Source organism: Schistocerca piceifrons, chromosome 1 (genome assembly GCF_021461385.2).
Source record: "Schistocerca piceifrons isolate TAMUIC-IGC-003096 chromosome 1, iqSchPice1.1, whole genome shotgun sequence".
In the NCBI taxonomy this organism is placed as follows: Eukaryota; Metazoa; Arthropoda; class Insecta; order Orthoptera; family Acrididae; genus Schistocerca; species Schistocerca piceifrons.
The window spans coordinates 95,281,052-95,295,748 of NC_060138.1; the positions used below are offsets into that span (position 1 = coordinate 95,281,052).

General features: G+C 47.3%; 11 non-coding genes across 11 annotated transcripts; all 11 read left to right on the plus strand.

Annotated features, from left to right (window-relative positions):
• Positions 1-246: 246 nt before the first annotated feature.
• On the plus strand, positions 247-319 carry Trnar-ccu. The gene has a single exon. It is a non-coding gene; the product is annotated as a tRNA-Arg (tRNA).
• A 6,197-nt stretch (positions 320-6,516) lies between these two features.
• Positions 6,517-6,589, plus strand: Trnar-ccu. Its single transcript has one exon. It is a non-coding gene; the product is annotated as a tRNA-Arg (tRNA).
• A 503-nt stretch (positions 6,590-7,092) lies between these two features.
• Positions 7,093-7,165, plus strand: Trnar-ccu. Its single transcript has one exon. It is a non-coding gene; the product is annotated as a tRNA-Arg (tRNA).
• A 503-nt stretch (positions 7,166-7,668) lies between these two features.
• On the plus strand, positions 7,669-7,741 carry Trnar-ccu. Its single transcript has one exon. It is a non-coding gene; the product is annotated as a tRNA-Arg (tRNA).
• A 503-nt stretch (positions 7,742-8,244) lies between these two features.
• Trnar-ccu lies at positions 8,245-8,317 on the plus strand. Its single transcript has one exon. It is a non-coding gene; the product is annotated as a tRNA-Arg (tRNA).
• Positions 8,318-8,820: 503 nt separating this feature from the next.
• Positions 8,821-8,893, plus strand: Trnar-ccu. Its single transcript has one exon. It is a non-coding gene; the product is annotated as a tRNA-Arg (tRNA).
• A 503-nt stretch (positions 8,894-9,396) lies between these two features.
• Trnar-ccu lies at positions 9,397-9,469 on the plus strand. Its single transcript has one exon. It is a non-coding gene; the product is annotated as a tRNA-Arg (tRNA).
• A 503-nt stretch (positions 9,470-9,972) lies between these two features.
• Trnar-ccu lies at positions 9,973-10,045 on the plus strand. The gene has a single exon. It is a non-coding gene; the product is annotated as a tRNA-Arg (tRNA).
• A 503-nt stretch (positions 10,046-10,548) lies between these two features.
• Trnar-ccu lies at positions 10,549-10,621 on the plus strand. The gene has a single exon. It is a non-coding gene; the product is annotated as a tRNA-Arg (tRNA).
• Positions 10,622-11,124: 503 nt separating this feature from the next.
• Positions 11,125-11,197, plus strand: Trnar-ccu. The gene has a single exon. It is a non-coding gene; the product is annotated as a tRNA-Arg (tRNA).
• Positions 11,198-11,700: 503 nt separating this feature from the next.
• On the plus strand, positions 11,701-11,773 carry Trnar-ccu. The gene has a single exon. It is a non-coding gene; the product is annotated as a tRNA-Arg (tRNA).
• Positions 11,774-14,697: the final 2,924 nt, after the last annotated feature.

A 14,697-nucleotide genomic window follows, 5' to 3' on the forward strand; every position in this document is an offset into this window, starting at 1 on the left:
ATAGTCACTTACCTGTCTTGTGTGCAGGACTTACAGTTCAGAGAGGGAATAGCCTAAGACGGCAGGTATAAGAATTGCCAGCAGAAAGTAGGTGCCTGGACTTCGATACGTCTGAGTATGTACAGGCACACAGGAAAGGCTCATGCGACGTCCTGACTCTCTGCAGACGTAGAGTAGCGCATCAGGAAGGGTACACTTGGCAAGTGTTGATTTGAGCGAGCACACCGCCAGCTTTAGCGCCAGTCAGCCTCTGTGGCCTAATGGATAAGGCATCGGTCTCCTAAACCGGGGATTGTGGGTTCGAGTCCCACCAGAGGTACACGTTTTACTCACTGGGGCAAAATCACTCTCACCACATACAGCTGTAATAGTTGAGAAAGCTGGCGTTTCTGAGTGCTTACAGGTATCACAGGTATGACGACGATATGAAAATACGCACTTACTGACAACCAAAAACGAAACGACGGCCATTATCAATCGACCTATTAGCAGCGGAAGTGTTTCAAAGCGTGATGGCGCTGTGAAAGGAAACGCTATTTTGAAATTGCTTGTTGGTAAACAGTATGACCCATATGAATAGTCACTTACCTGTCTTGTGTGCAGGACTTACAGTTCAGAGAGGGAATAGCCTAAGACGGCAGGTATAAGAATTGCCAGCAGAAAGTAGGTGCCTGGACTTCGATACGTCTGAGTATGTACAGGCACACAGGAAAGGCTCATGCGACGTCCTGACTCTCTGCAGACGTAGAGTAGCGCATCAGGAAGGGTACACTTGGCAAGTGTTGATTTGAGCGAGCACACCGCCAGCTTTAGCGCCAGTCAGCCTCTGTGGCCTAATGGGTGCAGTTCCGCTTGAGACGCGACAGCGATCGGACGTGCTGTGTATTCGATCCGCCGTTTCCCTCGGGTTGTGACTATTTACTTTCTGTGTGTGACGTTTCTATGTCTTCTTTTCTTCGTTGTTTCGTCGCCTTAGTGTTTGTGTTGTGTCTTGTGTTGTATAGCGGCTTTTGCCGCATTAATTAAGTGTTATGGCTTCCCGGTTGTTTCCGCGGAAGTGTACTCTCAGTTTTCAGTTTAACAAGGCCACCAGGAATGTTCAACCAACTTCGTTGGAAATTCACGAATGGATTGTGGATACGATTGGCATTACATCGGACCCGGTACATACGGCGTATTTTGACACAGAACTTTACTGCTTTTTTGTGAAATTGTTGAACCCGGTTTTGCTAGATAAGATTTTACTTAAACATGGTGAGCAAGTGTCGTTCCGTCATAGAGATGGTTCTGTTAGCAGTGTTACTGTTTCAAATGCGGAAATTACGTATACCACAATTCGGGTTTATAATTTACCCCCTGAAGTTGAAAACAGTTATCTCAAGGAAGCTTTGCTTGGTTATGGTACCGTTCGGTCAATTCGAAATGAACGTTGGTCTGCACAACATAAGCTGCAATGTTATAATGGTATCAGATCGGTTGAAATGCATATTAAGTCGAATATACCGTCCCATCTGGTTGTATGTGGTTATCGTGTTCATCTTACTTATGAGGGGCAAGTTGGTACGTGTTTTCTATGTAATGAAAATGGTCATGTTCGTGCTAATTGCCCTAAGCGGGTGTTTGTGCTTAAAAATGGGCTAGCACAACGCCGCAAATTAACGGTTGCCGATCTTGTGCCAGCAGCTTCCTCCACTGTCTCGTGTCAGCCTCCTGCAGTAGATTCTTCACAACAACTGACACCTTCCTCTGATGCAGGTTTTCCCCCGTTACCCACTCGCCCAGATGTATCGGCTGCTTCTACACCGATCCCGTCTGTTTCCAATAACAAACGCCGTCGTGCTAGTGATACCGGTAGCACTGATGACGAAGCTGCTGTTTCGCAGCCGGTTTGCGAATCTGACGAGAGAATTCCGGAAGCTCCCATGATTGTTTTGGATTCTGTTCCCACTGTGTCTCCTGCTTTGCCTGATGACGTCAAACCTGCTGCCACGCTGTCGGCGCAAGAGCCCCAACGTTCGGTCGAGGTGGTGTTGACATCCCTCCCGACACAGGCATCACAACATGTTGACGACACTTCGGTGCAGACAGCTGTTTGTCGGAAAATCGCTTCTAGATCTGCGCGCTCCGCTTCGGCGGATTCCAAACCGATCTCTCCACCTCCTACACTTCCAATACCTACACCTTCTGCTGCCGGTGCCGATGTTCCTGATACAGTTTTCCCCTTGCTTGCTCCTTCTTCTGATTCCTCTCGCCCTGATAATCCTTCGGATGCCTTGGTTGACGTGCCTGATCTCGAACCCCCCACTCCACCTGCTCTTGAATCTGGTGTGCATCAGATACGCCGTCGGGTGAAAGTGCCCCCCAATCTTCACGCGGTGCGAAAAAAACACAAGCATGCAAAGGATGACTCAGATTCCGTTGATTCCGGGCAATCACCCTCTGCCATGTCTGATGTTGATGATCTGGATGTAGTTGCTTCTAATGTGGTGTAATTAGGGTTCATTTTCCCTTTTTTGGTTGATGTTGCAGGCGTACACGTTTATTACCTTAAATATAAATAGCATTCAATCTGCTCTGAAGTTAGCGTCTCTGCAGCAGTTCATTTATGACTCTGCAGCTGATGTTGTTTTCCTGCAGGAAGTCTCCGTTGCACACCTGTTTGTTCCTGGCTTTCGCACTATTATAAATTTTGCGCCTGAGTTTTCCACAGGTACTGCCTTACTAATTCGTGACGGTATCCCCGTTACCGAAATTGAGCTCTTAGACTCGGGAAGGGGTATTGGTTGTCGGTTATTTGACACCACCTTGGTTAATATTTACGCCCCCTCTGGTTCCAGCAAACGGCAGGAAAGGTCTCGTTTTTATAAAGAGGATCTGATTTATCTTTTACGCAAAAATCCTGCGACTTTGATATTGGGGGGTGATTTTAATTGTGTATTACAAGCTAAGGACCAATCCCCTCATTTTAATTATTGTTTCGAGCTACATTCTCTTGTACGTCAACTACGACTACGCGATGCGTGGGAGGTTAAACACCCCACTTTAGTTAAATTTACATTTTTTACTGCCACGTCAAGTAGTCGACTGGACCGATTGTATATTTCTGATCCCCTTAGTGTTTCTGTTTTAAATGTAGATGTTATTCCAGCCAGTTTTACGGATCATTGTGCCCTTGCGGTTATCATTAATTTGGAGCGTCAGCCTCTTAAACTTTATCGGCCACTGTGGAAATTAAATGTCTCCTTGCTCGATGACCCTGACATCGAACCTCTAATACAGACGGCGTGGGACATGTGTTTACGTTCTCTGCGATACTATCCGTCTAAGCTTCACTTGTGGATCCACTGTGCGAAGCCAAAACTACGTCGCACTTTAATGTCCTACAGTTATCACAGAGCGCGAGATCTGAAACTGACTTTTGAGTATTATTATTCGGTGCTTCGCGAACTTTATGATACTTCTCGAATGACATGTGCCCACCTTTCTGAGGTTCGGAAAATTAAAGCCAAGCTCCTTAGTATTAAACGGCTTCAGATGGAAGGATTGAAGATTAAATCTAAACCGCCGTCCACCTTAGCACATGAAATGACTTCCATGTACCATCTGTTTCGTCACCACAAGAACCGTCGACGTGTATTGATTGACGGCCTTATGGCAGCTGATGGTCGCCGGCTTACCTTACAGAATCAAATAACCCATGAACTTACCTGCTACTATGAGACCTTATATGCTGTGGCTGATTCTGATCCGCTTGATGTTGACGAGATTTTAACTGCTATCCCATCAGTTTTAACAGAGGACCATAATATGGAATTTTTAGCTCCTTTTACTGCAGACGAAATTTCAGCTTTCATTGCTTGTTCACCATCTCACAAATCTCCTGGTCCGGATGGCCTTCCTAAGGAGTTTTTTGTTCGCTTTTGGACTATTATAGGGCCTGTTTTTACGGATATAGTGAATGAAATTTTGAATGGTGGCACAATTCCAGCCGATTTCAAGAGAGGTACGGTTGTCCTGATACCGAAATCTGCTGGTTTGAAGACAGCTAGTGACTTTCGTCCTTTAACCCTTTTAAATTTTGATTATAAGACGGCTGCTAGGGCTGTTAATGCACGTCTATCCCTCTTGCTTACACCTGTGATAACTCCTTGTCAAAGCTGCTTTCCAGGGCGCTCCATCTTGACGCCTCTGGCGGGGTATCGTGATATTGTGTCGATTGTCGCTGTCACCAATATTTCCTGTGCGCTTTTATTTGTTGATTTTAGTAAGGCTTTTGATCGTGTGTCCCATTCGTTTTTAGAGCTTCTGCTGCGCCGACTCGGTTTTAATGAAAAGGCGCTGCTGGTTCTTAAGAATATGACGACTGGCATTTCTGCTAAGATTGACATTAATGGACAGCTGACGAAGGTCATTGATATTAAACGTGGCGTCCCGCAAGGTAGCCCTTTATCCATGACCCTTTATGCTCTCTCCCTTCAACCACTCCTCACACGTCTCAACTCGACACTTCGTGGTCTTACGATCTCTGGGGTTACCCTGACAGCAACAGCTTATGCTGATGATTTGGTTGTTTTGCTTCGTTCCACCGCAGAAGTGCCGCCGTTGAAAATGGAACTAGATAAATTTTCTGCGGCCTCAGGTTCTCGTATCAACCCCCGTAAAAGCAAACTCCTGAATTTGCGGGGCTTTGAACATGTGGTTGTTCCGTGGGTTACGGCTGTTGAACATCATACACATTTAGGTATCTATCTTGAACGGTGTCCTCTTCGTATGGCTGCGAAAAATTGGCAAGTGGCCATTTCCAAGCTTCAAGGTGTTTTATTCGAACACTCATGGCGTTCGATACCGATACTGCAAAAAAAGCATGTATTAGACACTTATGTTTTATGTAAAGTATATTATGTTGCTCAGTTGTTTCCGCTTCCCAGAATGCAGGGTGCAAAAATGGTCCAGCTTATTAACAGATATATTTGGCGGGGGCACATTTTTAAATTACGTTGTGATGTTCTTACGAAGCCGCGACTTGAGGGCGGCTTGTCGTTCACCGATGTCCGTGTCAAGGCTGCTGCCCTTTATGTTAAGCGCACCCTCCATCTTTTATTTTCTGAGTCCCCGACTGTTACTTCGCGATTATTCCATGTCGTTCGTCCTGCGAGCTTGTCACCGCCTATTAACGTAGGGCCTCTAAATGCGAAGCTACGGCATGTTCGGGACTTCTACATTGAGATTAGTTATCTGGATCTCCACTTACAACGTAGTCCTGTTTTTACTACGCGAACACTGCTTGACAAATGGCACAGGTCTTCTTCTTCCATCCCGATTGTTTTACAATATCCACGTTTTCATTGGCGTAACATATGGACGAATATCAGCTTACCCGTTCATTCCGCAACTGTTGCCTCCCTATGGTATAAGGTAGTTAATCAGCTGATTCCTACGAACGAACGACTTCATCGTATAGGTTTAAGTGTCACTCCGCTTTGTCAAACGTGTGGTTGTATTGATACACTCCCACACCGATTTACCTGCGCTGACCGTCTTCGCATGTGGTACTGGCTGCGCCGACAATTGGCGTTACTCACCAGAAGCTCGGAATCAGCTTTTACAACTGATATTCTCTGCTGGCCGGACACGGTTTTTTATCCCCGGACAAAGAACAACACCATTATGTGGCTTCTTGGCCGTTACATTTTTGCAGTGGTTGATGGTGATGGTATTTCCGATTTTATTTCGTTTACTGGTTACATGCTTCATGAGTACTGGACGCAACAATCTTTCCCACATCTTAAGAGGGACTTTGCGAATATGCTCAGTATTGTTTTCGAAAAGCAGGGGATTGGTTAAGTTTCCACTTCTATTGCTCGCTCCTGCGCCAGTTGCATTAATGGCGCCGGTATAGGGGGATACTGATCTCACTTCATGATAGGGGAGACAAAAAAAAAAAAAAAAAAAAAATGGATAAGGCATCGGTCTCCTAAACCGGGGATTGTGGGTTCGAGTCCCACCAGAGGTACACGTTTTACTCACTGGGGCAAAATCACTCTCACCACATACAGCTGTAATAGTTGAGAAAGCTGGCGTTTCTGAGTGCTTACAGGTATCACAGGTATGACGACGATATGAAAATACGCACTTACTGACAACCAAAAACGAAACGACGGCCATTATCAATCGACCTATTAGCAGCGGAAGTGTTTCAAAGCGTGATGGCGCTGTGAAAGGAAACGCTATTTTGAAATTGCTTGTTGGTAAACAGTATGACCCATATGAATAGTCACTTACCTGTCTTGTGTGCAGGACTTACAGTTCAGAGAGGGAATAGCCTAAGACGGCAGGTATAAGAATTGCCAGCAGAAAGTAGGTGCCTGGACTTCGATACGTCTGAGTATGTACAGGCACACAGGAAAGGCTCATGCGACGTCCTGACTCTCTGCAGACGTAGAGTAGCGCATCAGGAAGGGTACACTTGGCAAGTGTTGATTTGAGCGAGCACACCGCCAGCTTTAGCGCCAGTCAGCCTCTGTGGCCTAATGGATAAGGCATCGGTCTCCTAAACCGGGGATTGTGGGTTCGAGTCCCACCAGAGGTACACGTTTTACTCACTGGGGCAAAATCACTCTCACCACATACAGCTGTAATAGTTGAGAAAGCTGGCGTTTCTGAGTGCTTACAGGTATCACAGGTATGACGACGATATGAAAATACGCACTTACTGACAACCAAAAACGAAACGACGGCCATTATCAATCGACCTATTAGCAGCGGAAGTGTTTCAAAGCGTGATGGCGCTGTGAAAGGAAACGCTATTTTGAAATTGCTTGTTGGTAAACAGTATGACCCATATGAATAGTCACTTACCTGTCTTGTGTGCAGGACTTACAGTTCAGAGAGGGAATAGCCTAAGACGGCAGGTATAAGAATTGCCAGCAGAAAGTAGGTGCCTGGACTTCGATACGTCTGAGTATGTACAGGCACACAGGAAAGGCTCATGCGACGTCCTGACTCTCTGCAGACGTAGAGTAGCGCATCAGGAAGGGTACACTTGGCAAGTGTTGATTTGAGCGAGCACACCGCCAGCTTTAGCGCCAGTCAGCCTCTGTGGCCTAATGGATAAGGCATCGGTCTCCTAAACCGGGGATTGTGGGTTCGAGTCCCACCAGAGGTACACGTTTTACTCACTGGGGCAAAATCACTCTCACCACATACAGCTGTAATAGTTGAGAAAGCTGGCGTTTCTGAGTGCTTACAGGTATCACAGGTATGACGACGATATGAAAATACGCACTTACTGACAACCAAAAACGAAACGACGGCCATTATCAATCGACCTATTAGCAGCGGAAGTGTTTCAAAGCGTGATGGCGCTGTGAAAGGAAACGCTATTTTGAAATTGCTTGTTGGTAAACAGTATGACCCATATGAATAGTCACTTACCTGTCTTGTGTGCAGGACTTACAGTTCAGAGAGGGAATAGCCTAAGACGGCAGGTATAAGAATTGCCAGCAGAAAGTAGGTGCCTGGACTTCGATACGTCTGAGTATGTACAGGCACACAGGAAAGGCTCATGCGACGTCCTGACTCTCTGCAGACGTAGAGTAGCGCATCAGGAAGGGTACACTTGGCAAGTGTTGATTTGAGCGAGCACACCGCCAGCTTTAGCGCCAGTCAGCCTCTGTGGCCTAATGGATAAGGCATCGGTCTCCTAAACCGGGGATTCTGGGTTCGAGTCCCACCAGAGGTACACGTTTTACTCACTGGGGCAAAATCACTCTCACCACATACAGCTGTAATAGCTGAGAAAGCTGGCGTTTCTGAGTGCTTACAGGTATCACAGGTATGACGACGATATGAAAATACGCACTTACTGACAACCAAAAACGAAACGACGGCCATTATCAATCGACCTATTAGCAGCGGAAGTGTTTCAAAGCGTGATGGCGCTGTGAAAGGAAACGCTATTTTGAAATTGCTTGTTGGTAAACAGTATGACCCATATGAATAGTCACTTACCTGTCTTGTGTGCAGGACTTACAGTTCAGAGAGGGAATAGCCTAAGACGGCAGGTATAAGAATTGCCAGCAGAAAGTAGGTGCCTGGACTTCGATACGTCTGAGTATGTACAGGCACACAGGAAAGGCTCATGCGACGTCCTGACTCTCTGCAGACGTAGAGTAGCGCATCAGGAAGGGTACACTTGGCAAGTGTTGATTTGAGCGAGCACACCGCCAGCTTTAGCGCCAGTCAGCCTCTGTGGCCTAATGGATAAGGCATCGGTCTCCTAAACCGGGGATTGTGGGTTCGAGTCCCACCAGAGGTACACGTTTTACTCACTGGGGCAAAATCACTCTCACCACATACAGCTGTAATAGTTGAGAAAGCTGGCGTTTCTGAGTGCTTACAGGTATCACAGGTATGACGACGATATGAAAATACGCACTTACTGACAACCAAAAACGAAACGACGGCCATTATCAATCGACCTATTAGCAGCGGAAGTGTTTCAAAGCGTGATGGCGCTGTGAAAGGAAACGCTATTTTGAAATTGCTTGTTGGTAAACAGTATGACCCATATGAATAGTCACTTACCTGTCTTGTGTGCAGGACTTACAGTTCAGAGAGGGAATAGCCTAAGACGGCAGGTATAAGAATTGCCAGCAGAAAGTAGGTGCCTGGACTTCGATACGTCTGAGTATGTACAGGCACACAGGAAAGGCTCATGCGACGTCCTGACTCTCTGCAGACGTAGAGTAGCGCATCAGGAAGGGTACACTTGGCAAGTGTTGATTTGAGCGAGCACACCGCCAGCTTTAGCGCCAGTCAGCCTCTGTGGCCTAATGGATAAGGCATCGGTCTCCTAAACCGGGGATTGTGGGTTCGAGTCCCACCAGAGGTACACGTTTTACTCACTGGGGCAAAATCACTCTCACCACATACAGCTGTAATAGTTGAGAAAGCTGGCGTTTCTGAGTGCTTACAGGTATCACAGGTATGACGACGATATGAAAATACGCACTTACTGACAACCAAAAACGAAACGACGGCCATTATCAATCGACCTATTACCAGCGGAAGTGTTTCAAAGCGTGATGGCGCTGTGAAAGGAAACGCTATTTTGAAATTGCTTGTTGGTAAACAGTATGACCCATATGAATAGTCACTTACCTGTCTTGTGTGCAGGACTTACAGTTCAGAGAGGGAATAGCCTAAGACGGCAGGTATAAGAATTGCCAGCAGAAAGTAGGTGCCTGGACTTCGATACGTCTGAGTATGTACAGGCACACAGGAAAGGCTCATGCGACGTCCTGACTCTCTGCAGACGTAGAGTAGCGCATCAGGAAGGGTACACTTGGCAAGTGTTGATTTGAGCGAGCACACCGCCAGCTTTAGCGCCAGTCAGCCTCTGTGGCCTAATGGATAAGGCATCGGTCTCCTAAACCGGGGATTGTGGGTTCGAGTCCCACCAGAGGTACACGTTTTACTCACTGGGGCAAAATCACTCTCACCACATACAGCTGTAATAGTTGAGAAAGCTGGCGTTTCTGAGTGCTTACAGGTATCACAGGTATGACGACGATATGAAAATACGCACTTACTGACAACCAAAAACGAAACGACGGCCATTATCAATCGACCTATTAGCAGCGGAAGTGTTTCAAAGCGTGATGGCGCTGTGAAAGGAAACGCTATTTTGAAATTGCTTGTTGGTAAACAGTATGACCCATATGAATAGTCACTTACCTGTCTTGTGTGCAGGACTTACAGTTCAGAGAGGGAATAGCCTAAGACGGCAGGTATAAGAATTGCCAGCAGAAAGTAGGTGCCTGGACTTCGATACGTCTGAGTATGTACAGGCACACAGGAAAGGCTCATGCGACGTCCTGACTCTCTGCAGACGTAGAGTAGCGCATCAGGAAGGGTACACTTGGCAAGTGTTGATTTGAGCGAGCACACCGCCAGCTTTAGCGCCAGTCAGCCTCTGTGGCCTAATGGATAAGGCATCGGTCTCCTAAACCGGGGATTGTGGGTTCGAGTCCCACCAGAGGTACACGTTTTACTCACTGGGGCAAAATCACTCTCACCACATACAGCTGTAATAGTTGAGAAAGCTGGCGTTTCTGAGTGCTTACAGGTATCACAGGTATGACGACGATATGAAAATACGCACTTACTGACAACCAAAAACGAAACGACGGCCATTATCAATCGACCTATTAGCAGCGGAAGTGTTTCAAAGCGTGATGGCGCTGTGAAAGGAAACGCTATTTTGAAATTGCTTGTTGGTAAACAGTATGACCCATATGAATAGTCACTTACCTGTCTTGTGTGCAGGACTTACAGTTCAGAGAGGGAATAGCCTAAGACGGCAGGTATAAGAATTGCCAGCAGAAAGTAGGTGCCTGGACTTCGATACGTCTGAGTATGTACAGGCACACAGGAAAGGCTCATGCGACGTCCTGACTCTCTGCAGACGTAGAGTAGCGCATCAGGAAGGGTACACTTGGCAAGTGTTGATTTGAGGGAGCACACCGCCAACTTTAGCGCCAGTCAGCCTCTGTGGCCTAATGGATAAGGCATCGGTCTCCTAAACCGGGGATTGTGGGTTCGAGTCCCACCAGAGGTACACGTTTTACTCACTGGGGCAAAATCACTCTCACCACATACAGCTGTAATAGTTGAGAAAGCTGGCGTTTCTGAGTGCTTACAGGTATCACAGGTATGACGACGATATGAAAATACGCACTTACTGACAACCAAAAACGAAACGACGGCCATTATCAATCGACCTATTAGCAGCGGAAGTGTTTCAAAGCGTGATGGCGCTGTGAAAGGAAACGCTATTTTGAAATTGCTTGTTGGTAAACAGTATGACCCATATGAATAGTCACTTACCTGTCTTGTGTGCAGGACTTACAGTTCAGAGAGGGAATAGCCTAAGACGGCAGGTATAAGAATTGCCAGCAGAAAGTAGGTGCCTGGACTTCGATACGTCTGAGTATGTACAGGCACACAGGAAAGGCTCATGCGACGTCCTGACTCTCTGCAGACGTAGAGTAGCGCATCAGGAAGGGTACACTTGGCAAGTGTTGATTTGAGCGAGCACACCGCCAGCTTTAGCGCCAGTCAGCCTCTGTGGCCTAATGGATAAGGCATCGGTCTCCTAAACCGGGGATTGTGGGTTCGAGTCCCACCAGAGGTACACGTTTTACTCACTGGGGCAAAATCACTCTCACCACATACAGCTGTAATAGTTGAGAAAGCTGGCGTTTCTGAGTGCTTACAGGTATCACAGGTATGACGACGATATGAAAATACGCACTTACTGACAACCAAAAACGAAACGACGGCCATTATCAATCGACCTATTAGCAGCGGAAGTGTTTCAAAGCGTGATGGCGCTGTGAAAGGAAACGCTATTTTGAAATTGCTTGTTGGTAAACAGTATGACCCATATGAATAGTCACTTACCTGTCTTGTGTGCAGGACTTACAGTTCAGAGAGGGAATAGCCTAAGACGGCAGGTATAAGAATTGCCAGCAGAAAGTAGGTGCCTGGACTTCGATACGTCTGAGTATGTACAGGCACACAGGAAAGGCTCATGCGACGTCCTGACTCTCTGCAGACGTAGAGTAGCGCATCAGGAAGGGTACACTTGGCAAGTGTTGATTTGAGCGAGCACACCGCCAGCTTTAGCGCCAGTCAGCCTCTGTGGCCTAATGGATAAGGCATCGGTCTCCTAAACCGGGGATTGTGGGTTCGAGTCCCACCAGAGGTACACGTTTTACTCACTGGGGCAAAATCACTCTCACCACATACAGCTGTAATAGTTGAGAAAGCTGGCGTTTCTGAGTGCTTACAGGTATCACAGGTATGACGACGATATGAAAATACGCACTTACTGACAACCAAAAACGAAACGACGGCCATTATCAATCGACCTATTAGCAGCGGAAGTGTTTCAAAGCGTGATGGCGCTGTGAAAGGAAACGCTATTTTGAAATTGCTTGTTGGTAAACAGTATGACCCATATGAATAGTCACTTACCTGTCTTGTGTGCAGGACTTACAGTTCAGAGAGGGAATAGCCTAAGACGGCAGGTATAAGAATTGCCAGCAGAAAGTAGGTGCCTGGACTTCGATACGTCTGAGTATGTACAGGCACACAGGAAAGGCTCATGCGACGTCCTGACTCTCTGCAGACGTAGAGTAGCGCATCAGGAAGGGTACACTTGGCAAGTGTTGATTTGAGCGAGCACACCGCCAGCTTTAGCGCCAGTCAGCCTCTGTGGCCTAATGGATCAGTTCCGCCGCAGCAGCGGCCGTGTGCAGACGTGCCGGAGTGCTCGCTCCGCGCGTGTTAGGCGGCGCCTGCAGCTGGTTTAGTCTTGTGAGTACATCATGGCCTTTGCTATGGATGATCAGTTACGCCGTTACACGTTGCGTTTCCAATTTCCGTTCGGGTTTGGCCGACCACATGTCTACGAATTAGTCGATTTTTTCTTCGACAGATTGGGTCTTAAAGACGAGGAAGTTTTAGAATTTTCGTACGATTTTCTGGCGAATGCCGTCTACGTGAAACTTGTTAGTGACGAGCCCTGTTTACGTATAATGGACTTAACTAAGGGTACCGCCGAGTTCGTTAATTCTGATGGTGAAATTTGTAAAGTTGTCGTTACCCATGCTGGGTTAGGCCTGCGCACCGTCCGTGTATTCAACCTCCCATTTGAAATTGATCTTGAACGTATTCGGCAATGTCTGTCCCAGTATGGGAACGTATTGGAAATTCACCAAGAGCAGTGGAGCGGACTTAAACACTTCAATGTGGATAATGGTGTCCGGGTAGCGCGAATTGATCTATGCAAGCATATCCCGTCAAACGTCGTGGTACAAGGCTTCCGGGCACTCGTAATGTACGAGGGGCAACCACGTACATGTGTCCTTTGTGGCTCTCCGGACCATATGAAGGCCGCGTGTCCCCGTTCTAAACCAGTGCGTCGTGTTTTCCGACAACGTGATGGCCTTGTAGTTGGGCAGGATGGTAATAGGCCGACGTATGCCGAGAGCCTTGTCGGTCCGTCTGTCGTTAGCGCGCCACAGCTGCACGCGGCTGAGGTTGTGCCAGACGTGACCGCCGCCGATGTAAACACAGCTACGGCGAGCCGACTGCCCGGTGCTTCTGACGTAGAAACCTATGCAAACGACGGGGCCGGAAATTTGCGCCCTTCCGATGCTGGCGTGGTCCGTGTGGAACTTCCGCCTCTGTTGCCCGATCAACATTTGCTCCCATCTGTGGAGAGTCTTCCACCTGAGGACTCTGATGACCAGCCGCGAGTTTCCCATCCCCTTCAAGTGACTTCTCCAGTCAGCGTAGTTTCCGGCAAGGAACAGTCTCCCACGGGAGCTACCCCTACCGCTGCGAAATCTGACATCAACCAACAAGTCGAAGACACCCGTCCTCAGCGGAAAGGCCGACAAAAAAAATCGGTCCATAAGCAGAGTGACGAGGAAACTCGTACTCTTGAACAGAAACTGCAGCGTACTATCAAGCAGTTCCGGACGGATGAATGTGAGAAACTCGTCACAGACGATGGAGTACAGGTAGTGCAGCATTCAGAGGAACCCGATATGGGGATGCATGTCGACAGTTCTGGACCCGATACATTTATGGATACCGCTCACTCGCCGGGGTCGAGCAGGCAGACTTCCTGGGCTGACGATACGCATTAATATGGCATCACCCTTCTTATGCGGGATTACAAAATTGCAACTGCTAATATAAATCGAATAACATCTGATGTAAAATTAAAATGTTTGACTGACTATCTGTATGCCGCCGATGTAGATATCGTATTCCTACAAGAAGTCGTCACACCCAAAGTCGGGAATGTCACAGGCTATGAGGCCCTCATAAATATTGGCGATGAGGCAGGGACTGCAATTTTGTACAAAGCGGGCATCACTTGTAAACCTCGAGCGATTTTAGAAACGGGTCGAGGGATTGCCGTACAATTCGAAGATTTGCTTTTGGTCAACGTCTATGCCCCGACTGGATCTGTAGGCCGAAGGGATAGGAGTGTTTTTTATCGCGATGAAATTGTGCCATTATTATCCTGTGGTTGTTCGAAGGTTTTATTGGGCGGCGATTTTAATTGTGTTATACGCAGAGAAGACCAGTGTCCGAATTTTAATTTTTGTTTGGAGTTGCGAGATCTAATAGATGGGCTGGACTTACAAGATACCTGGTGCTCACTTCGCCCGCAGGTGACCGGATATACGTATGTTACCGCTGCCTCCGCTAGTCGTCTGGATAGGTTCTATGTATCTAAAGACATTTTAAGCGCTGCCAGGGATTGTGAAATATGGCCTGTTAATTTTAGCGACCACTGTGCGTATCACATCACGCTTCGGCACGTTTCGCAGAAAACCTTTTTGGGTCGAGGCGTATGGCACCTGAACGTCGCACTGTTGGACGACGGCGACCTGAAGAAGGATCTCATTGCAACGTGGCAATGGTGCCTCCAGCGACGACAAAGGTATAGGGAGCGTGTTCATTGGTGGACAGAGCTAGTAAAACCGCACATAAAGAAATGTATTTGTCAGTTTGCCAGGGCCAAGGCGTACTGGAAGAAACAGACGTTGGAATTTTATTTTACCGCTCTCCGCCAGTTGTACAACGATTCTTCTGCACTGCCTGGCAATC